This window comes from Mobula hypostoma, chromosome 5 (assembly GCF_963921235.1).
Source record: "Mobula hypostoma chromosome 5, sMobHyp1.1, whole genome shotgun sequence".
In the NCBI taxonomy this organism is placed as follows: domain Eukaryota; kingdom Metazoa; phylum Chordata; class Chondrichthyes; order Myliobatiformes; family Myliobatidae; genus Mobula; species Mobula hypostoma.
The window spans coordinates 101,062,792-101,088,203 of NC_086101.1; the positions used below are offsets into that span (position 1 = coordinate 101,062,792).

Here is a 25,412-nt window from a genome sequence, read left to right on the forward strand (position 1 = left end):
CGTTCAGCAGTCTTACCACAGTTGGAAAGAAGCTGTTCCCAAATCTGGTCATATGAGTCTTCAAGCTCCTGAGCCTTCTCCCAGAGGGAAGAGGGACAAAAAGTGTGTTGGCTGGGAGGGTCGAGTCCCTGATTACCCTGGCAGCACTGCTCCGACAGCTTGTGGCTGACCACTGCCTTACGCTGTACTGCCGCTTTCGAGATCCCGATCCCGATGGTGATTACCTTTATAAGGCTACCGAATATGAGGGGACACTAGGACCCATCTCTTTCAGTGGTGGCATGGCTTTTAATCCTGAGACACTTACTGCAGAAATCCACCTTGATCCCAGCTCCTTTTACGCCCAGACACAGTTATTCCTAGAGACGCAGATGTCCCAGCCTCATGGTTCCCTTGCTCTGCAACCTCCCTTCACGCCGGAGGACTTAGGTCCTATGGTAAAAAGAGTACGGACCAATCTACCCCAATGCCAAGATTCTGGGGTACACTTGCTGACCCCCAATTTGGGTATCATTACGATTGCCATCAGAAGGGCTGAAGAGATCTTTTCCCGACACCATCCTCCGCCTCAATCCCGCTGACGTCCACCATGGAGCTAAGAACCACGTAGGCCTAGTCAAGACCGTGGCTCCTCAATGTGTCACGCCGAAACGGAATAGCCATCTACCCTCTGTCCGACTGTACTGCCTATCACTGGACTACTGCAGGATATCAGGCCAGTAATTGAGACCCTGATACAATGAGGGGCTCTCAGGCCCACTCAGAGCCCTTGCAATACAATTATTTTACCCGTCCCTAAGCCAGGAAGACCTGAGGAGTGGCGGTTCACAGAGGACCTATGGTCCATTAATCAAATTGTGCAACCAGTTTCGCCCGTGGTGCTGGATATCAATGTTATACTGGCCTCCATTCCCTCCCAAAGCCGCTGGTACATTGTAGTCGACTTGTGCTCAGTCTTCTCCATCCCACCCCCCCTCCCCCGCATGAAGACAGCCAGTATCTATTTGCCTCACTTACAGTGGCCAACAATTCAAATGGACTCGGCTGTGATGCGACCTTTCGGGAGGGTTTGATACAAACAGCACCCAAAATCATCCAAGAGTCTAAGGTAATGGTAGAAGCATTCACCGCCCTGAGAGAGGCCCTGATGAAAGCTTCTGCCCTCGGGCTGCCAGACTATAAGAAACCCTTCTATCTCTACATGAATGAAAAAGAGGGCTTTGCTAGTGTCGTCCTGTCTCGGGAGCATGGTGGACTCCGGAGACCCTTCTGCCCCCGGTAGGTTAGATTATGAAGACACTCAGCCCTCGTTTATTGTCATTTAGAAATGCATGCATTAAAAAATGATATAATGTTCCTCCAGAATGATATCACATGAAACACAAGGCATACCAAGACCAAAACTGACAAAACCACATAATTATAACATATACTTACGACAGTGAAAAGCAATACCGTAATTTGATAAAGAACAGACCATGGACACGGTAAAAATAGTCTCAAAGTTCCGATAGCCTCATCATCTCACGCAGATGGTAGAAGGGAGAAACTCTCCCTGCCATGAACCTCCAAGCACTACAAACTTGCCAATGCTGCACCATTGGAAGCACACGACTGCAGCGGACTCTGAGTCCATCCGAAAACTTCGAGCCTCCGACCAGCACTCTGACACTGACCACCGAGCACCATCCTCTGCCGAGCGCTTCGACCCCGCCCCGGCTGCTGAGCAACAAGCAAAGCCGAGGACTCGGGGCCTTCTCCTCCGGAGATTCTGGATCATACAGTAGCAGCAGCAGCGAAACAGTCATTTCAGAAGTTTCACCAGCTGTTCCTCCGTGCTCTCACGTTTGTCTCCATAAATCAGAATTGTGGACGGCACCCTACTTGACAGATAACAGACATCACCACTGGAGTGGCCGCTGCGAGCTGCAGTGTTGGGGGGGGGGGGGGAAAGATGGAGAAGGCTGAGCACAAGTCGACTACAATGTACCAGCGGTTTTGGGAGGGAATAGAGGCCAGTATAACATTGATATCCAGCACCACGGGTGAAACCGGTGCACGATTTGAATAATTGACCGTAGGTCCTCTACGAACTGCCATTCCTCAGGTCTTCCTGGCTTAGGGACGGGTAAAATAGTTGTATTGCAAGGGCTCTGAGTGGACCTGAGAGCCCCTAGCTCGCGGGATGTCTGGTTGTCTCCAACCGTGCTATGGCCACTGCTGCCCTAATGGGAGAAAAGGCCACGCACTGGTCTTGGGTCATGCTTTACCGTCCTGACTCCCCATGCAGTGATGCTGCTCAACTCGGCATTTCACAACGGCTCACAGAACGGGCTACAAGGTAAACATAACCTCTTTTAAAAGAGCACCATCCCTCAACTCCTCGACCCTGGTGCCATTTCCTGACCTTTCGGAGCCTCGTGACTGCCTGGTAGTCGAGACAATTATCTCACCCGACCCCACCTGTCCACCACTCCCTTGAATAATCCCTAGTTAATTCTTTTTACCTACGGTGCCTCCAGTAAACCTAATGACCTGCCTGGCTACGCCTTTGTCATGCCCTTTGAGACACTGGAATTTAGCAGCGGCCCTCCCCGCAGGGCCTTGGGCTCAGGCTGCTGAGCTGTTTGCTTTAGCCCGGGCCCACATTCTAGCAGCCAGAAAGTATGCTAATATCTACAGCGATTCCCGTTATACCTTTAGGGTGGTGAACGACTTTGGGACACTCTGGAGAAACAGGGGTTTTATTACTTCGTCCAGAAAAGCCATACAATATGTCCACCAAATAATCACCAACTTGCTATAAGTGGTACAGTTGCCAAGCAGTTTAGTGATAATCAAGTGCGAAGCCCACACTGACTCCACGGATTCCATAATAAGGGCAAGGCTGCAGCAGGTACAGGGCCCAAGCAGGCTGCTGTGGGGGATGTGCCTATCCAGGCCCTGCATAAAGCTGCCCCCCCACCTCACCCCACAGGAACCCACTTCAAAAGATCCGGCAGCGGCCCAAGAACTGGCTTCGCAGCTAGAAGAGCTTAGGTGCTCAACACGCACCCCCTCCCCGGCCCCAAGGTGTATTCCCCCAAAGTCTCCTACCTGCCCTTGTTGGCCTGGGTCACCACTAGGGGCATGTAGGTAAAGGGGGGAATTATACATCGGTTATCACAACAATGGTTTGCACCAGGTTTAACAGTAATGGCCCAGGTGTACTGTACAGAGTTTCATAATTTATCAAACAAATAATAGAGGGAAATCACCCTTTCACCAAACTACACATTGACTTTGTGCATATGCCAGCACATGGGGGGTGGGTTCAAATATCCATTGGTGATAGTTGATATGTTTTCTAAGTGGGTAAAGTCATTTCCAACTCAGAAAGATGATACCAGAATCGTGGTCAAGACCCTTCTGAAGGAGGGATATCATCCCCCACTTCGCGTCCCTTACCAAATCAATAGTGACAGAGGAACCCACTTTACTGGGAAAATGATTAATTGACTCAGAGGGGACAGCAAAATCAAGATGGTGCTAAATGGCGACTCCTTTGCATGCATCTTCAGAAACAGCTCTATTTCTATCTTTAATATCTCCTTTTTTCCTTTTCAAGGTTCTTTTGAAGACCCTGACCTGGAGTTATACTCTGACATCAGTTCTTTGCAGGAATGGGACCCGCTCTCAGGGCCTCACGACCGGCCACTTTTTGATATCCCAAGGATGCAGCCTGGAAGACTAGTGTACCTTTAGGGTTCTGGATTCTCATAGTTCTAGAGACATGCTGATTCTAAGCTGGTGCCCCTGACTGAGGCATCACAGGAGAACATGGAACATTGGGAGCAGTGGATTGGCTGCAGTGGGCTGTGTGTCTGGAGAGTTGAGGCTTTCCAGGGCCGACTCTCTGGGCACAGAGGTCAGGAAAAAGTGACACACCAGACTTTTAGCATCATAAATCAGTGAGCTGTTTGTTATGGCTCCCCTCTCACTGTGAAACTGGGACATCTCTTTTTCCCTTAGGGAGAGAGAGAGCCTGTGGTATGTCGAATTACCGAGTGAACGAATAGTCGTTGGGGTACTGCAAGTCTATGTCTTTATTGATGCTTTGCTGCACGTTTTAGTGCTCAATGGAGGGTGCTGATCCTTTTTTACTGGTGGGGTACTGCTGCTTATGTGTGGGAGGGGGGAGCTGGGGGGCTTTGGGGTTCTGACATTTAACTGTCATTCATTCTTTGGGGAACACCTCTGTTTTTGTGGATGTTTGCGAAGGAAAAATATTTCAGAATGTATATGGTATACATATCACTCACATTAAGTGTCCCTTTGAAACAACTTATTGAATTGATTTGGGCTCTGGGTTTTGGCTGGGAATACCACCTCTCTTACCAACCTCAATCCTCTGGGCTGGTGGAACGGATGAATGGGGTACTAGAAGATACGCTGTCAGGATACTGGGTAAAAATGGCCCGAAACTCTGCCAATTGTTCGATATATCTTATAGAATCAGCCTAATTGGGCTACTAAATTAACCCCCTTTGCAGTCCTAATGGGACGCCCAATGCCTGCCAGATCCCAGCCCCCACTGCGCGCGGAGTTGACACCTCAATGATTCGGACAGATGAAAAGACCATTGAATCAGTAAAATTCTTAGGAGAGGCAATTAGATAAAAACAAAAAGAAGTGGAAGCGGCCCTGCCCCAGCCGGAAAAAGAGAACACTCACCCAGACAACATGGTGCATGTAAAAACGTTACAAAGGATTCTCTTTTCTTTAGCTGGAAAGGACCGTGCCAGGTGTTGCTCATCACTAGAACAGCAGTCAAGACTCGAAGGAAAGTCCAACTGACACTAGGCACTAGGTGTGAACTGAAGCATCTGCTAGACACGATGATTTCTTGCAGGGATTAAAATTCTCTTTCTTGTACAACTGAGATTGGTGGGGAAGGAATAGGGAAAAGGGAAGCAGAGGACAATCCAAACCCACTACCCAATACTTTTATAAGCATTACTTGTGAGTATGCCAACTATCAGAATATCTAAAGCTGTTGGATTTGAATGGTTCTCCCCAAGTACTCAGCTTCTGGAGTACCCTAATATCTATTCCCTTTAGCCCCAACAAGGCAGCCAAGTACAGAAATTTGATGCGGAAATTCGGGTCCAGGTTCTTTGGGAAAAGAAGGATTGCTAGGGGCTCTAACATAATTGTAGAATACTATTAACCCCCTCCCCCCACACCTCCACACCAGCTGCGGAGACCAATGAATATGTCCACTCTTTCAGACGTATCTCTCAGATTCTAGTGATGGAGATTTCCTAAATATAACTTAACCAATTTAAGACCACCGATGTTGCAGTCCGACTGTCAGGAAGGGCAGGCAGATGATAGCACAAAATTGCAGCCAGCAGGGTGAGCATCAGTGCATTAGGGATGCAGAATCAAAAAGGGTAGCAAATACAGTACCCAAAGTGTACTCAACGCGTGGAGTATAAGAAATAAGGTGGATGATCTTGCTGCATTATTACAGATTGTTAGGTTGTGGCCATCACTGAATCGTGGCTGAAGGATGGTTGTAGCTGGGAGCTGAATTCCAAGGTCACACATTGTATCGGAGGGATAGGAAGGTAGGCAGAGGGGGTGCTGTGGCTCTGCTGGTAAGATTAACATCAAATCAGTCGTAAAATGTGACATAAGATTGGAAAATGTTGAATCCTTGTAGATTGAGTTAAGAAACTGCAAGGGTGAAAGGATGTTGATGGCAGTTATATACAGGCCACCCAACAGCATCTGGGATGTGGACCACAGTTTACAACGGGAAATAGAAAAGGCATGTCAAAAGGGTACTGTTATGATAGTCATGAGAGATTTCAACATGCAGGTCGATTGGGAAAATCGGTTTGGTAGTGGATCTCAAGAAAGTGAGTTTGTTGAATGCTTATGAGATGGCTATTTAGAGCAGTTGTCAGTTTGTTGAGCCTACGAAGGGATCAGCTGTACTGGATTGGGTGTTACGTAATGAACCAGAGGCGATTAGGGAGCTTAATGAAAAAGTGCCCTAAGGAGGCACAATCACAATATGATTGAGTTCAACTTGACAGTGGAGCAAAGGAAATTAGAGTGGTATGAGAGAGGAGTTGGCCAAAGTAAATTGGAAGGAGATGCTGGCAGGGATGATAGCAGAACGGCAATGGCGTCAGTTTCTGGGGAAAATGAGGAAAGTGCAGGATAGATGTATTCCCAAAAAAACAAAGAAATACTCAAATGGCAAAATAGTACAACCGAGGCTGACAAGGGAAGTCAAAGTGAATGTAAAAGCAAAAGAGAGGGCATACAACAAAGCAAAAATTATTGGGAAGATAGAGGAAATATGAAAGCAAGCAGGCAAACAATATCAAAGTGGATAGTAAAAGCTTTTTCAAGTCTGTAAAAAAATAAAGGAGAGATGAGAGTGGACATAGGATCTTTAGAAAATGAGGCCAGAGAAATAATAATGGGGTACAAGGAGATGGCAGATGAACTAAATGAGTATTTTGCATCAGTCTTCACTGTGGAAGCCATTAGCCGTGTGCAAGATGTTAAAGGGTGTGAGGGAAGGGAAGTGAGTGCAGTTACCATTATAACAGAGAATGTGCTGAGAAAGCTGAAAGACCTGAGGGTACAAAAGTCACTCGGACCAGATGAACTGCATCCTAGGGTCCTGAAAGAGGTAGCGGTAGAGAGTGTGGAGGCAGTAGTAATGATTTTTCAAAAATCATTGTACTCTGGCATGGTGCCAGAGGACTGGAAAATTGCAAATGTCATTCCACTCTAAGAAAGGAGGAAGGCAGCAGAAAAGAAATTATAGACCAGTTCGTCTGACCTCAGTGGATGGGAAGATGTTGGTGTCAAATATTAAAGATGAGGTTATGGAGTATTTGGTGACACAGGACAAGATAAGACAATGTCAGCATGGTTTCCTTAAGGGAAAATCTTGCCTGACAAACCTGTTGGAATTCTTTGAGGAGATTTCATGTATGATAGATAAAGGGGGTGTAGTGGACGTTGTATATTTGGACTTCCAGAAAACCTTTGACAAGGTGCCACATAAGGTTGCTTACCAAGTAAAGAACCCATGGTGTTACAGGAAAGTTGCTGGCATGGTTAGAGCATTGGCTGATTGGTAGGAGACAGCGAGTGGGAATAAAAGAATGCTTTTCTGGTTGGCTGCCAGTGACCAGTGGTTTTCCACAGGGGTCAGTGTTGGGACCGTTTCTTTTTATGCTGTTTATCAATGATTTAGATGATGGAATAGATGGCTTTGTTGTCACATTTTCAAATGGTATGAAGATTGGTGGAAGGGCAAGTGGTGTTGAGGAAACAGGTAGGCTGCAGAAGGATTTAGACAGATTAGGAGATTGGGTAAGAAAGTGGCAAATGAAATATATGTTGGAAAATGTATGGTCATGCTTTTTGATGGTAGAAATAAATGTGTAGACCATTTTCTAAACAGGGAGAAAATCCAAAAATCTGAGATGCAAAGGGACTTGGGGGTTCTTGTGCAGAACACTCTAAAGGTTAACTTGTAGGTAGAGTTGGTGGTGAGGAAGGCAAATGCAATGTTAGCATTCACTTCAAGAAGTCTAGAATCCAAGACCAAGGATGTGATGCTGAGGCTTTATAAGGCACTGGCGAGGCCACATCTTGAGTATTGTGAACAGTTTTACATTCCTCGTGTAAAAGATGTGCTGGCTTTGGAGAGGGTTCAGAGGAGGTTCACAAGGATGATTTTGGAAATGAAAGGATTATCATACCAGAAACTTTTGATAAGTTTGGGTCTGTACTCACTGGATTTTAGAATGGAGGGAGGAGTGATCTCATTGAAACCTTCTGAATGTTGAAAGGCCTCAACAGAGTAGATGTGGAAAGCATGTTTACCATGATCGGGGAGTCTCGGACAAGAGGACACAGCTTCAGGATAGAGGGGTGTGCATTTAAAACAGAGATGTGGAGAAATTTATTTAGCCAGAGGATGATGAATTGGTGGAATTTATGACCACATGCAGCTGAGGAAGCCTGGTTGTTTGATGTATTTAAAGCAGAGCTTGATAGGTTCTTGATTGGTTATGGCATCAAAGGCTATGGGGAAAAAGAATTACTGCAGAAGTTTGTTCCCTTTATGAGGTTTCCTTCTCAGACTTGTGCAGTGAAGATGTATGCAGGGTAGGAGGACTTGCCAAGGGTCAGCCTCCGGGTGCTGAGCGGCTTGATGCACCACTGTCTTTGGTGGAGCTGATCAATGCCCTCAGCCAGTTACAGAGAGCCAAGTCATAGTAATTTATAATAAATAGAACAGTCAATGTAATATAGAGTACAGTCGGCCCTACTTATCCGCAAAAGATTGTTTCTGGAACCCCTCGCGGATACCAAAAAACGCGGATGCTCAAGTCCCTTATTCAACCTGTCCAAATGCGGTGGATCTTAGGACCCAACGGAACCCCGGACCTTATTTAACCTGTCTCGGTGCGGTGGACATTAGGACTCGGCGGTGGAGCTCTGAATCGGCAGTGTTTCTGCTCACGAAAATAATCACGATCATGATTTAAAATAAAGTGGAAATAATAAAGCGATCGGAAAGAGGTGAAACGCCATCAGTCATTGGAAAAGCGCTAGGCTAGAGTCGGTCAACGATCAGAACAATTTTAAAGGAAAAAGTGAGAAAAGCCCTGCCCCGATTAAAGCTACAATTATTATTAAGCAATGCAGTTGTTTAATTATTGGGTTTTGGAGTTTTCAGTTTTTGATCCTTCACATCAACCCGGCTGGGATGGAGAGCGCTCGGGAGTGGTTTATCGCTGGATCGAACGCGAGAATTTCCGTTCCTGAGCCGGCGCTGAAACATACATTTCTTAAGTGTTTTATATGCGTAGAAAGGTAAAATATATACTATGTACTAAAACAAACGTTTGACTAACTGATGCTAAATAATACTGATGTACCTGTTCCGACTTACTTAGTAAGAGAACTTCCAGTTTTTTTCCGATCCCAATAACCTACGCACATCCTCCCATATACTTTAAATCATCTCTAGATTACTTATAATACCTAATACAATGTAAATGCTATGTAAAATAGTTGTTATACTGTATTGTTTAGGGAATAATGACAACAAAGGAAAGTCTTTACATGATTGAACAACAAGTGCTGGAAGAACACTTTCAGGTTTTCTCAATTCGCGCTTGGTTGAATTTGTGCATGCAGAACTCGCGGATAAGGAGGGCCGACTGTACACTTAAATCAGTGTGAGTTAATCAGTCTGATGGCCCAGAGCCTGTTGGTTCTCACTTTTACGCTGCGGTACCGTTTCCCGGATAGTAGCATCTGGATTAGATTGTGGTTGGGGCGCTTTGGGTCTCCAACGATCCTATGTGCCCTTTTTACACACCTGTCCTTGTAAATGTGCTGAATCATGGGATTTTCACAGCTACAGATGCACTGGGCTGTCTGCACCACTCTCTGCAGAGTACTGTGATTGAGGGAAGTACAGTTCCCATACCAGGCAGTGATGTAGCCAGACAGGATGCTCTCAGTTGTGCCCCTTTAGAAGGCTCTTAGGATTTGGGGGCCCATACCGAGCTTCCTCAACTGTCTGAAGTGAAAGAGGCACTGTTGTGCCTTTTTCACCACACAGCTGATGTGTACAGACCACGTGAGGTCCTCGGCGATGTGGATGCCGAGGCGCTTAAAGCTGTTTACCCTCTCAACCCCATATCCAGTGATGCCCATCTACATTCCTCCTATAATCCACAACCAGCTCCTTTGTTTCTGCAACATTGAGGGAGAGGTAGTTTTCTTGACACCACTGTGTCAGAGAGATGACTTCTTCCCCGCAGCCCACCTCATTATTGTTTGAGATAAGGAGGAATTTTTTTAGCCAAAGTGTAGTGAATGTGTGGAATGCCCTGCCACAGACTGCAGCAGAGGCCAAGTCCATGGGTATATTCAAAGCGTAAGTTGATGTTCATTAATGTTAGGTCTTGAAAATTATTAAAGGACAAGGAAGTAAACTGGCCTTTTATAAGGAACTCATCTGATGAACTATATAGAACTGGGCCACTTTACTCAATTGCATTACAACACGACAACAACACAACTTTGACTAGTGTGGTGACATCAGGGGTAAAACTGACTTTGGGAGCTAATGGAAAACATTTGGCAATTGTTCTTTCCTGATGCTATTTTCCACTGAGCTGAGTAGGAGAGAAAATTATTCAGAATGTAGAATTGACTGATGATATCACTCCAGGCAAATCTTATCCCATCTTATCAACCCTGAAATTTGTAACAACCTTGGAGTTTTTTGTTTGATTCATTGTGGTAACGCAATAGATTAGCTGGAATGTGTTTTAATAATTTAAGTGTGTACACATTTAAATGTTGCAGATTCTGATGAAGTAATCAATGCATCAATGCATGAAGTAATTGCATTTTCTAGCAACTCACCAAATGAACACCACATTCACTGGAATTACCAACTTACTCTTGAGAGATTTCTAATGAATATCTGTTGAACTATTCCCCATTGTGTGGGCATGTAGCCAAGTGGTTAAGGCATTGGACTAGCGACTTGAAGGTCGTGAATTCGAACCCAGTCGAGGCAACGTGTTGTGTCTTTGAGCAAGGCACTGCGACAACACTGGTGCCAAGCTGTATGGATCCTAATGCCCTTCCCTTGGACAACATTGGTGTCATGGAGAGGGGAGACTTGCAGCATGGGCAACTGCTGGTCTTCCATACAACCTTGCCCAGGCCTGCGCCCTGGAAAGTGAAGACTTTCCAGGTGCAGATCCATGGTCTCGCAAGACTAGCGGATTCCTTTACTATTCCCCACTTCCACTTCTGTTTAGCTAATGAAGTGCCCACCCAACACTTGCATGTGTACGAAAGCAATTGAACATGATCTAGAAACTGTAAAGTGGAAGTAGCATTTGCATAATATCAATACACCATTTTAACAGAGATATTAATTTGTTGAACAAATATGCTGAAACTGTTGAAATTCAATGCTTCATCGATTCTGCACATTCAGCAAATGAATTTGTGAAAGATCAACTCACAAGTAGTTGGCAATTACCTACCATTACTCTAAACCATCTGAACTAAAGCAATAAGAAACATCAGAGATTTTGCAGATGCTGGAAGTCCAGAGTAACACACATACAGAGCAACTCAGCAGGTCAAGCAGCAACTATCGGGAGGACTAAAGAGCTGATGTCCTGGCTGAGACCCTTCATCACGTCTGGAAAGGAAGGGGGAAGAAGCCAGAATAAGAGGTGGAGGACAGAAACGAGTACAAGCTAAACGGTGATTGATGAAACAAGGCGAAGGGGAAGGTAAGTGTCTGCAGGGAGGGGGTAAAATGAGAAGCTGGGAGATGTAGAAAGGTGGCTGAAGAAGAAGGAATCTGACAGGAGAAGAAAGTGGACCATAGGAGAAAGGGAAGGAAGATGGGCACTATAGGGAGGTTAATTGCAGATATACAGGTTAGGAGTGAAACCAGAATTGAGGATGGAAAAACAAAGAAGGGGGATGGGGAGAAATTATTGGAAATTCGTGCTGGCATGTTGGAGGAGTGAGAAAATATGGTACCGTAATGTAAAAGAGCGGAATGTTGCCAAATAGCACATTTCAGGCTGTAGGAGTACATGCTGAGAGACACACTGAAGCTTGGCACAGCCACCACGGTGTAGGGTTCTTCCACTACTTGACAGGGAGTACAACTGGGTTGGGTGAGGAAAGTTCAAAGTAAAGTAAATTTATTTAGATATAAAGTAATTTTAATGTCAAATTGAATTCCTTCAATTATTGTAGTAATGTATCACTTTAGGGAACGACTGAGTGGTAACAGTTCTCTTGGTTTAAAGAGCACTGCCTAATGCATTGTCTATTAATGTAAGAATGAAAAGGCATTGCATGGTTTATTTTTGAAAATATATTTTTTATTATGAATAAAGTTTATAAAATAGGAGCTTCAACCAGCAGGGGTACTGACAGCGAAGACTGGACAAGATTAAAGCTGATAGAACAATGTCCAGGAATAACAACAAAGTGATGGCTACATCAACAGAGTCCCATCAGTTGCTGTGAGCTTGGAGCTGACTTGATTTCATTAAACCATTTACTTCATTGCCTCTTAAGCTTGTGAATGAAATTCTGTCCATGAATTAGCATTCACAGGAATGAAAAGGTTAACATAGGATGAGAATTTGATGGCTCTGGGTTTATAGTCACTGAAGTTTAGAAGAATGCAAGGAAATCTCATTGAAACCAACAGACATCAACAGAATCAACAAACTCATTCGTAAGGCCAGTGATGTTGTGGGGATGGAACTAGACTCTCTCACGGTGGTGTCTGGAAAGAGGATGCTGTCTAAGTTGCATGCCATCTTGGTCAATGTCTCCCATCCACTACATAATGTACTGGGTGGGCACAGGAGTACATTCAGCCAGAGACTCATTCCACTGAGATGCAGCACTGAGCATCATAGGAAGTCATTCGTGCCTGTGGCCATCAAACTTTACAGCTTCTCCCTTGGAGGGTCAGACATCCTGAGCCAATAGGCTGGTCCTGGACTTATTTCATAATTTACTGGCATAATTTACATATTACTATTTAACTATTTATGGTTCTATTACTATTTATTATTTATGGAGCAACTGTAACGAAAACCAACTTCCCCCGGGATTAATAAAGTATGACTATGACTATGAAACCTATTGAGTATTGAAAAACTTAGACTGAGTGGATGTGGAGAGAATATTTCCCGTAACTGGGGATTCTAAGACCAGAGGGCAAAGCATCAGCATACAAGGATGTCCCTTTGGCACAGAGATGAGGAGGAGTTTCTTTAGCCAGAGGGTGGTGAATCTGCAGAATTCATTGCTACAGTCAGCTGCGGAGGTCAAGTCTCTAGGCATATTTAAAGCAGAGGTTGATAGGTTCTTGATTAGTAAGGGCATCAAAGGTTACCGGGAGAAGGTAGGAAAATGGGGTTGAGAGGGATAATAAAACAGCCACGATGCAGACTTGATGGGCTAACTCTGATCCTATGTCTCATGATCTTAATCATATCCACTTTACAGCAAAACTGTAAGGCACATCGATTGATACCAGAAGTTATATAAATACATTTTTGCTTCTGGCTAACCTAGCAGCATACCAGAAACTAGATGCACTGTGAACACAGAAGATTATCTCCAGCTGTGGTAAGACAGCCATTACATATTTTACAACTTATTTATGTCCCATCTTTATTCTTTCAACATTATAGCAGTTCACTGTCCAATTGAGAAGGTTATGGTTTCAATCAAGATACATTTGAACGTTTGAAAGTTTCCCTGGTAATGTAGCAAGAGTAGGGATCTTACATGGTAACAATAACATTTACAACATGAGCCCGTATTATAGGTTCATACAATCAGTGGCTTCTTTTTGAGATACACCTGTACACCTGCTCGGTAATGCAAATATCTAATCAGCCAATCATGTGGCAGCCACTCAATGCATAAAAGCAGGCAGACATGGTCAAGAGGTTCAGCTGTTGTTCAGACCAAACATGAGATGGATTAGGTATGTGATCTAAGTGATTTTGACCATGGAGTAATTGTTGGTACTGGACAAGGTGATTTGAGTATCTCAGAAACTGCTGATCTCTTGGGATTTTCACACACAACAGTCTCTACAGTTTACAGAGAATGGTGCAAAAAACAAAATAACATCCAGTGAGCTGCAGTTTTGTGAGTGAATACTCCTTGTTAATGAGAGAGGTCAGAGGAGAATGGCCAGACTGGTTCAAGCTGACAGGAAGGTGACAGTAATTCAAATAACATGTTACAAACAGTGGTGTGCAGAAGAGATTCTCTAAGTGCACAATGTTTCAAACCTTGAAGTGGATAGACTACAGCAGGTGAAGACCACAGACATACACTCAGTAGCTACTTTATTAGGTACAGGAGGTAACCATCGAGTGTATGTCCAACTGTGGTAATACAGCCATTACATATTTTACGACTTATTTATGTCCCATCTTTATTATTTCAGCTCACTGTCCAATTGAGAAGGTTACGGGTTAAATCATGGTATGCTTCAAACGCTCAGCAGCAATGTAGTAATATTGGGAATCTTACACAGTAACAATGTTTTGGACTCACATTTGCAGTATGAGCCCATATCGTGGGTACGTATATATAATGAAGGATGAGAGAAAGAAAGTATAAGTAATTTAAATATATAATGATATACATTGCTTCAGCGAATATCTCAATTTCCTTCATAAGACAAGATATTTTTTATGTGTTTCCTCAGATGTCACCTTCATTGTGAAAATGGATTGGGACCTAATAAATGCAGAGAGGTTTTCTAAAGCAAAATGCCTGAAGCTACCTTTCCAATCTGGGCAAAATTATAATTGATGATAAAAGACATATGTAATATAAATGCATTATGTTACTTTATATTTAAGAAGCAGCAAATGAAGTTCTTGATAAGAAAATATTCAAAAAATATCTATGTTTCACATCATAAGCCACTATCAGCTCAGAAGCAATAAATTATTCATGTTATTGCTAATGATAATTGATGATTGTTGTAGCATTTGTAATATTAAACTAACCATTAATGGAACATGGACTTCTTTTCTAGGGAATGCAGTGAATGAAGAACTCAAGAGTGTGAATTTAATTATGTCCACATGTAGATGGCAATGCAAACATAATGACTTTTCACTCCTTATTTTCCACTAGATATATAGATTACCAACTTGCTAGAACATTGGTTGGAATATTACCAAAGGAGGATATTTGAAGCTTTCCATTGGTTGATATTGACCAAGCATGTTGTGCCCCGACTGTCACAGCACCATCTGAAAATGCACAAACCAGGGCAGTACGATACAGACAGCAAGTCTTTGCCCATGCAGTAGGCTCTCCCTCTCCATGTAACTGATCAATGGCAGAGACCAATACAGTTTGGCATTAGCATGTCGCTCGAGTTACTAGTCAGCGTTGAACTCAATGTAGGACTGCCTTAGAGACTCCAGCTCCAGATTTTCCCTCGGGGTTTACTCCAGAAACAACCTTCCCAATGAATGGGTATAGCCGCAAGACTGCAGAGGTTTGAGCTCAGAACTTTCCTTCTCCATGATGAGTTGCCAACTATGGCTGATAAGCCCTATCTGCTGGTCGTGACAATTTTTAAAGCGCCAGCCTTCCCCACCGCCAACCCTCCCCCCACCCCCATCAGTAGAAATGGGCTTTAAGCCACACAAGGACAGGTGCTGGACCTGGTTGTCAGATGCTATTCCAGCTGCACACTATTGGAAGCACTAAGTAGGTAGTGGGAGCTTATTCCCATCACTGCCACTACCCCCCCCCACCCTCATGGCAACCTTGTGGTTAAAATTATTGAGTCATAGAGCCTTGTATCACAGAATCAGACCCTTTGGCCCAGTTCACTCATTTTAACACGCTCAGTGTTTTAGGAATAGGCTCTTGTCCTCCACCATCATACTTTTGAATGGACAATGAACCAACCCATGAACACTATCCCAGTAGTGCTCTCCTTTTGCACTATTTATTTAAATTAATTTTATATATTTCCTATTGTAATTTATAATACAATAGATTTTATACAATTTGTAATACAATAGATCCTGTCCAGATGTTTTCTAAGTGTTGTAATTGTACCTATCTTCACACCCCATTGGCTGCTTTGTTCCACATAACCACCACTCTCTCTGTGAAACAATTTCCTCTTTGTTTCTCCATTAAATATCACCCCTCTCATCTTAGATGTATACCCTTTAGTTTTACCCTGAGAATAAGAGCCTATTTACTCTCTCTATGACCCCATAATGGTTAGCCCTCAGCCTCCTATACCCCAGAGAGAAAAAAACAGCTTATAATATCTAATACTCATTAGAGCCATATCATTATACATTATGGATCATCAGCTAGATCTGGAGGTCATGGTTTAAGGGAACTTGAATAAAAAAAGGGGGGGAACATGAAGGGAACTTCTTCACACAAAGGGTGATGAGAGTATAGAATGAGCTGCCAGGAGAAGTAGTAGATGTGAGTTTGATCCTAAAATTTAAAAGAAATTTGGATTGGTACATGAAGGGGAGAGCTGTGGTCTGGGTACAAGTCAATGGGACCTGTAAGAAGTATAATAGTTTGGCACAGACTAGATGGGCTGAAGGCCCTGTTTCTGAGCTGCAGTGTTCTGCGTCTCTATGATAACACTTCCTTTGGCCTAGTTCGTCCATGCCGACTAAGGTGTACTCATGATCTAGTCCCATTTACCTGCATTTTATCCAATCCCTTTAAACCTTTCTTCATCTTTCAAACATATTTCAAATGTTGTAATTGTGCCTGTCTCTACCACTTCATCTGGCAGATTGCTCCACATATACACCATTCTTTGTGTGGAAAATTTGTCTCTCAGGTCCCCTTCAAATACTTTCCCTCTCACCTTAAGTCTATGCTCTCTAGTTTTAGACTCCCATACCTTGGAAAGAAGGACTGACCCTCATGAATGTACAAAACTCTGTAAGGTCACCTCTTAGCATCTTTCGCTGCAGGCAAAACAGTCCCAGCCTATTAAATTCCTTCTCTTAATTCAAGCTGCTCAATATTGACAATAAATATGTAAATCTTTTCTGCACCCAGGATAGATTAATCACATCTTTTTTATGGTAGGGTGTCCAGAACTGTTTACAATATTGTATGTGGGGTCTTGCTAATGATTAAATGATGTCCCAACTCTTGTACTCAATGCCTTGACTGATGAAGGCAAATATACCATAAACACTTTTTGTCTCTCTGTCCACCTGTACTGTCCTTTCAGGAAACTAAGTACTTGCACTCCTAGATCTCTTCTGTTCTACAGCACTCCCGAGAGCACTGTTATTTATTGTTTAACTCCTATCCTGGTTTAACTTCCCAAAGAGCATCATCTTGTTTTTGTCTGAGTTAAACTGCACCTGCCATTCCTTTGCTGTCACGTGCTGAATAGACTTCTCAGTCTTTGAATTGCCAGACAGCTGAACGGAGACAAGATATCCAAATACATCAGGTAAATCTCGCTTTATAGCACCATCAATGGATTTGGGGGAAAAGGTAAAGCAGAAATGGGCAGATATACTGTTTGATCTCCAGCTATCCTGGAATGCCTTACACCTCCAATAATAAGACCATTAAAACACAAATTATAGGAGTAACCTTTTAATGTCAGACCACCAAATCATATTCCACCCCAACTTCTACAAATACTAACAAACTCCCCTAATCATATGCAAGTTCTCTAATCATTATAATGCACCTATCATTATTTTCAAAGATATCAAAGATATTCCTTCTTCCTTCACAATCCCTTGACCACCCTTGCAATTAGAACATTCACATGATTTGAAACACTACACAAATGGAATTCCCCAACACTTGATTGGATCTAATCTATAGATCAATTTGTTGTATTCTCAACTTCAGCACAGATGCTCTGAAGTGGAACTAAACTTGAGCCTACTGTAATTTCTTGACAAAATGCATTTTCAAAATTAATATATCTGTATATTTCGAGCTACCGAGCATAGAATTCCTTGCCTTTGTTTGTTCTTTTCCTGCTGAAGGAACTCAGTGGGTCGAGTAGAACTTGTGAGACAGAAGGAAACATTGATGTTAAGTGTCAAAACTCTACATCAGGACCTGAATTGTTGACAATTCCTTTCATTCAGTGTCTTCGGATTGGCAACAACATACCCTACATAATCTCCCTCAGCGCTGGTTCACCACAAGGTTGAGTGCATAACTCCCTGCCTTATTCCCTTTATACTTGTGACTGTGGGGCTAAGCACAGCTCCAATGCCAACTTCACCACTGTCATTAGCCAGATCTAAGGTGGTGATGAATTGGCATAGAAGAGAGAGATTGAAAATCTGGCTGAGTGGTGCCACAAAAACGATCTCTCACTTAAAGTCAGCAAGACCAACGAGAAGATTATTGATTTCAGTAGGAGGAAATTGGAGGTTCATGAGCCAGTTGGAGTGGGATCAGAGATTTGAGGGTCAGCAACTTTAAATTCCTTGGCGTTATCATTTCATTCGTTATCACTAGATCAGTCCTGGGTCCAGCATATAGGTGCCATTATGAAGAAAGCAAGACAGTGCCTGTACTTTCTTACAAGTATCACAGGAAACCAGCATCTATCACCAAGGGCCTCCAGCATCCAAGCCATGCTGTCTTCTCAGTGTTGCTATTAGGAAGAAGGTACGATAGCTTCAGGACTCACACCACCAAGTTCAGGAACAGTTACTACCCTCAACCATCAGGCTCTTGCATCAGAGTGAATGACTTCACACACCCCATCACTGAACAGTTCCCACAACCTGTGGACTCATTTTAAGGACTCTTCATCTCAGGTTTTTAATATTTGTTGCTTTTTTATTATTACTATTTTTTCTCTTCTTTTTGCATTTGCACAGTTTTTTTTTGCACATTGGATGTTGTTCAGTCTTTCATTGATTCTATTGTGTTTCTTGTATTTACTGTGACACTCACAACACGCTGGAGGAACTCAGCAGGTCGGGCAGCATCCGTGGAAAAGATCAGTCGACGTTTCGAGCTGGATCCTGACGAAGGGTTCCGGCCCGAAACGTCGACTGATCTTTTCCACGGATGCTGCCCGACCTGCTGAGTTCCTCCAGCGTGTTGTGAGTGTTGCTTTGACCTCAGCATCTGCAGATTATTTTGTGTTTTGTATTTACTGTGATTGCCTGCAAGAGAAATGAATCTCGGGGTTGTATATGGTGACATATATGCACTTTGATAATAAATTTACTTTGAACTTCTGCAGATGCTACTTAGTTATCAACTAAAACTGAAACAATATGATATAAAAAAAACATTCAAAGTTGCTACTTGGTGAAATAATCAATAAAGCTGCTCCTGGATAAATAACAGCTGCTTCCCTTCAAGAATTTGTTTTTTTTCCATCAAATGGCACATCCCTAATCATTATGGCTTACCGGTACATGACCTTTTTCCTCACTTTACACAAAATGAACTTTGCAATTGTTTTGTTCTAATTTTGTTAGGTCTTGTTAAAATGTTGTATAATTTATGTTATTTCTTGTGAGTGCAGTGTGTCTGATGTTACTGCTTGTGATACTGTTTGAGTAAGTTTTTCATTGCACCTATTCATGCATATGCTTGTGCAACTGACAATAAACTCGATGTTAACATTTGACCTGAAGCCAGCCACTGGCATGGCAGCCAAAAATTTCTACAACTTAAGGAAAAGTGGCTACCCTTTTCTATTTTCCAGAGAGACCACTCCTTCTATATCTCACCCTATAGCTCACCCAACCCTCCCTGAGATCTGGTACTTTCCCCTGCGGTCACAGAGGTTAACATTATCCTAAAACATCCTCCCTTACCCCCATCTAGAACCCTTATCACCTCTTCCAGGTGAGGCAAATATTCACACGCACCACCTCCAATCTTGACTACTGAATTTGCTGCTCCAGGTGTGGCCACCTCTACATCAGAATACAAAGCACAGATTTGGAGTCCAAAACTAGAGTTCACAGATACAAGAAATGAGGGGAAAGATTTAGAAGTGGCCTGAAAGGTAACTTCTTCACACAAAAGGTAGTGAGTACCTGAAATGAGCTGAGAGAGGAAGTGGCCTAGGCAAGTAAAATTGCAACATTAAAGAGGCATTTGGAAAGGTATATGTCAGACCATAAGACCATAAAATATAGGAGCAGAATGAAGCTATTTGGTCCATCAAGTCTAATCTGCCATTTCATCATGGCTAATCCATTTTCCCTCTCAGCCCCAATCTCCTGCCTACTCCCCATATTCTTTCATGCCCTGGCTAATCAAGAATCTATCAACCACTTCCTTAAATATACCCAATGACTTGGCCTCCACAGCCACCTGTAGCAATGAATTCCACAGATTCATCATTGTCTGGCTAAAGACATTCCTCCTTATCACCATTCTAAAAGTATGTCCCTCTATTCTGAGGTTGTGTCCTCTGATCTTAGACTATACCACCACCAGAAACATCCTCTCCACATCCACTCTACTGAGGCCATTCAACATTCAATAGGTTTCAATGAGATCCCTCTTCATTCTTCTGAATTCCATTGGGTAATCAGAATCTGCATCACCGGCATGTGACGTGAAATTTGTTAACTTAGCAGCAACAGTTCAATGCAATACATAATCTAGCAGAAAAAAAATAGTAATAAAAAAAATAAATAAGTATATCAATTACAGAGTACAGATATTGAATAGATTAAAAAATGTGCAAAAAACAAAAATACTGTATATTAAAAAATGTGATGTCATGTTGAAGGGTTCAATGTCCATTTAGGAATCAGATGGCAGAGGGGAAGAAGCTGTTCCTGAATTGCAGAGTGTTTGCCTTCAGGCCTGATGGTAACAGTGAGAAAAGGGCATGCCCTGGGTGCTGGAGGTCCTTAATAATGGACGCTGCCTTTCTTAGACACTGCTCGCTGAGGATGTCCTGGGTACTTTGTAGGCTAGTACCCAAGATGGGGCTGACTAGAGCCATCAAATGCTCCTCGTATGACAAGCATTCCAATCCTGGAATCATTTTCATAAACCTCCTTTGAACCCTTTCCAATGTCAATACATCCTTTCTTAGATAAGAGCCCCAAAACTGTTCATAATACCCCAAATGAGTATTCACCAGTGCTTTATAAAGCCTTAATATTACTTCCTTGCCAGGGAAGGGCTTGGAGGGTTATGGAGTTAATACGGACAACTGGTATGAGCAAGAACGATGCTGTGGCCAGCATGGTCTGAACAGCCTATTTCCATGCTCTCGAATTGATCTAAGACAAATCCTGTGGGACGAGTAACCGTCAGCATTTTGTATCTGTGACTCTTCAAAAGAGAGATATAACTTTTAGTAGGAAATAAAGAGATGGGCATTATATACAGGATTCCAAATAGAAGCCAGGATATGGAATACAAATTATAACTTGAGATAGGAAAGTCATGTAAAAAGAGGAATGTTACAATAATAATGGGGATTTCAATTTGCATGTGGATGGGGAAATCAGATTGGTACTGGATCCCCAGAGAGGGAGTTTGTAGATGGTCTATGATATGGCTTTTTAGAGCAGTTTGTGGTTGAACCCACTAGGGCATGGGATCCCAAACTTTTTTTATGCTATGGACCAATACCTTTATGCAAGGGCTCCCCTGCACTAGGGAAAAGGCAATTCTAGATTGGGTGTTGTGTAATGAACCAAATTTGATTCAGGAACTTAAGGTAAAGGAAGCCTTAGGAAGCAGTGATCATAATGACAGCATTCATCCTACAGTTTGAGAGGGAGAAGATAATGTCAGATGTATCAGATTTATAGTAGAGTAAAGAGAATTACTGAAGCATGAGAGAGGAGCTGGCCAAAATTGATTGGAAGGGAACACTGGCAGGGTTGATGGCAGAACAACAATCACTGAAGTTTCTGGGGGCAATTCAGAAAGCACAGGATAGATGTATCACAAAGATAAAGAAGTACTGTAAAGGGAGGATGGGCACCAGTGACTAACAATGGAAGTCCAAGACTGCACAAAAGCAAAAAAGAGGGCATACATTATAGGGGGAAGTTAGTGAATATGGAAGCTTTTAAAAACCAACAGAAAGCAACTAAAAAGCCATAAGGAGAGACAAGGTGAAATACGAAGGGAAGATAGCCAATAATATAAAAGAGGATACCAAAAATGGATATCGGACCGCTGAGAAATTACACTAGGGAGGTAGTAATCGGGGACAAAGAAATGGCAGATGAACTTAGTAAGTATTTTGTGTCAGTCTTCACTAGACGCTAGCAGTATGCCAGAACTTCAAGAGTGTAAGGGGCCAGAAGTGAGTGTTGTTGCTATTATTAAAGAGAGAGTGCTTGGGAAGATGAAAGGTCTTCAGGTAGATAAGTCACCTGGACCAGATGGACTACACTCCAGGGTTCTGAAAAAGGTAGCTGAACAGGTTGGGGAGACATTAATAATGATATTTCAAGAATCACTAGATTCTGGAATGGTTTCAGAGGACAGGGGAATTTCATATCTCACGCTGCTCTTTAAGAGGGGAGGGAGGCAGAAGAAAGGGCATTACAGGTCAATTAGCCTGATTTCAGTGAATGGGAAGACATTGGGGTCTATTATTATTGTTTTAGGGCACTAGGAAGCACATGGTAAAATAGGCCAATATCAGCACCGTTTCATTAAAGAAAAATCTTACCTGACAAATCTGTTGGAATTATTTGAGAAAATAATGGGCAAGATAGACAAAGAAGGATGTTGTTTCCATAGATTTTCAGAAGGCCCTTAACAAGGTGCTGCATGTGAGGCTGCTTGACAAGATAACAGCTCACGGTGTTACAGGAATGATACTAGCATGGATAGAAGATTGACTGACTGGCAGGAGACAAAGAGTCAGATTAAAGGAGGCCATTTTTCATTGGCTGCTGGTGACTAGTGATGTTCCGCTGTGCTGGGACTGCTCCTTTACCTATTATGTGTCATTGATTTGGATGAAAGAATTGATGGCTTAGTGGCCGAGGTCACGGATAATAGAAAGATATGTGGAGGGGCAAGTAGTGTTGAGGAAGCAGGGAGTCTACATTAAGAGAATGGGCAAAGAATTGGCAGATGGAATATACTGTGGGGAAGTGTATCGTCATGCATTTTGGTAGAAGGAATAAAGGAGTACATTGTTTTCTGAACAGGGAGAAAACTAAAAAAATCAGAGATGCAAAGGGGCTTGTGAGTGCTTGTGCAGAATTGCCTAAAGGTTAACTTGCAGGTTGAGTCAGTGGTAAGGAAGGCAAATGTAATATTTGCATTCATTTTGAGAGGATTAAAATATAAAAGCAAGGATGTAATGCTGAGGCTTTAGAAGGAATTGGTTAGACCACACTTGAAGTATTGTGAGCAGCTTTGGGGCCCCTATCTATGAAAAGATGTGTCAGTATTGGTGATGGTCAAGAGGAGGTTCACGAAAATTATTTTGAGAAGGAAAGGGTTAACATAAGAAGTGTTTTTGATGGCTCTGAGCCTGTACTCACTGGAGTTTAGAAGAAGGAAAGGTGGAATCTCATTGAAATTTATGGAATGTTGAAATGTATGGATGGAGTAGATATCTCCTATAGTGTGTAAGTCTCGGACCAGAGGGCATAGCTTCAGATGACAGGGATATCCATTTAGAACAGAGAAGAAGAGGAATTTATTTAGCCAGAGGATAATGAATCTGTGGAATTCATTGTCACAGGCAGCTGTGGAGGCCAAATCACTGACTATATTTAAAGTGGAGTTTGACAGTTTATTGATACTCAGATGCACCCTTTTAGAATGGCAATGAGGAAGAATTGTTTTAGCCAGAGAATGGTCAATCTGTAGAATTTGTTGCCACAGGTAGCTGTGGAGGCCAAGTTAATGGGTATATTTAAGGCAGAGGTTGATAGTTTCATGATTAATTAGGGCAAGAAGGGCTAAGGGGAGAAGGCAGAAGATTGAGGCTGAGAGGGAAAATGGATCAGCCATGTTGAAATGGTGGATCAGACTCAATGGGCCAAATGGCCTAATTCTACTCCTATATCTTATGGTCTTGTGGTCTAATGGGACTGGCATAGACATCATCTTGGTTAGCATGAACCAATTGGATGAAGGACCTGTTTCCATGCTGTATACTCTATGACTTTACTCACTGTATGATGGCTTCACTTTGTCAGATAAATTCCTTTTCATAATTCCTTAGTGCACAGTTGGGATCTTTTACATCTACTTGATGTAACTGGTAGGGGATCAGATTAACACTTCACCTGGAAAAGGGGACTTAAGTAAGCTCAATACTTTCCATATACAGAGGATTCTAGTTAATTGGGCCATTGGTTAATGGGGACAGCCTCTTATTTGGCCAAATCTTACAGAACGAAAATCAATTAAGAAAATAGCTGGGATTCCATATAAGCATATAACAATTACAGCACGAAACAGGCCATGCTGTACCATTTCCGTTCATTTATTTGGGACACTGCACTACTTAATTGGGACAGAGACTGCTGTCGAATAACTTCTGTCTAGTGTCAGTCCCGTGTACTCATGTGGCCGTTAGACACTGAACTGTGCTTGGAATGGATAGTTTTTAAATAGTGTCAATTGCGTGTGTTCATGTTAAAAAGGCAGTGTTTTTTTTTTGTCACTGATGGTAGGCAAGAAATAAGCAGTAAGACAATTTAGAACTGCTTTGCTTACCACGGTTTCAAGCATTTGGGTTTGTAATGCCAGGAAAAGGCCAGGGGTTAAAAGGAAACAACTTCTCTACTTCAGCAAGTTAGGAGCTACAAAGAATGTGAAGGTATTGGCAATAATTTTGAATGTTACAATTAAAATAAAGATTTGGAAGATGCAATCATCAGAAGCATCATATGAAGACAGTTCACTATCTGCACTAAGTGTCTGTGCTGATTTTGTTCACTTACAGAACACAGCAATGTGCACTGAATGAATTCCTCCATCAAGAACTATTAGGAAGTAATACATAGTTTTGTAGTTCTGTAGTCATATTGGTTGTGTTACAATTTGTTCTGCGTTTTATATAAGAACATAATTTGTTACTCAATTAAATGGAAGTTTGTCTTTTTTTATGCCTTTTTCAGTTGTGTTGAAAACATGTGCCTGGGTCGGACTCAGGGTGGGGCTGAATGTCTCCACGGTCTGAGACTGTGAAACTGATGAGCTCACATTGTCTCTGTGCACTGAAGGCACCTTCTGTGTGAGAGATGGAGCAGTTGTTCTGTTCCTTGTGCCTCAGCAGAAGGGAACATCAGACTTCTTTGAAGGTTTTCCTCCATGCTCCACTATGCCTCCTCCTCCCTGTTCCGGACTCAGGCTGATCTCTGACCCATCCGCAGATCTGCTCCTGCAGTGATGCACTCCCGGAGGAATCTGCTAACAGTGCCTTGTCTTCTTTATACTTTTTTATGGGTGGTGGGGTGGAGATATGCCTCTATTAAAGGAGGTGTAAGGCATTCCTTCCCTCTGCTAACCTGCAGGTCACCCTTGGGCAAGGTGCAGCACCTGCTTAGCTCCAAAATGAGAGTTGCATGAAGCCATGGGAGCAGGTAGTGGATGGTTGTATGAGCAGCTGCTGCATATCATGCGTTCTGGTTACATGTGTACTGACACCAGACACACAATCCCTGAAGTGTATTGATAATGGCTGGGGTCATCTGTCTTGTGGAAGAAGGTAATGATAAACCACAGAAAAAATCTGTCAAGAAGAATCATAATCATGGACAAGTGGAAGACCATGATTGCCCATGTCATACCATATGGCACATAACGATAACGAT

At 42.7% G+C, this 25,412-nt stretch overlaps 1 protein-coding gene across 1 annotated transcript in view; it reads right to left on the minus strand.

Annotated features, from left to right (window-relative positions):
• LOC134346871 (contactin-associated protein-like 5) overlaps positions 1–25,412 on the minus strand; it is a 1,673,098-nt gene that overhangs the window by 422,546 nt on the left and 1,225,140 nt on the right. The window lies entirely within an intron of this gene.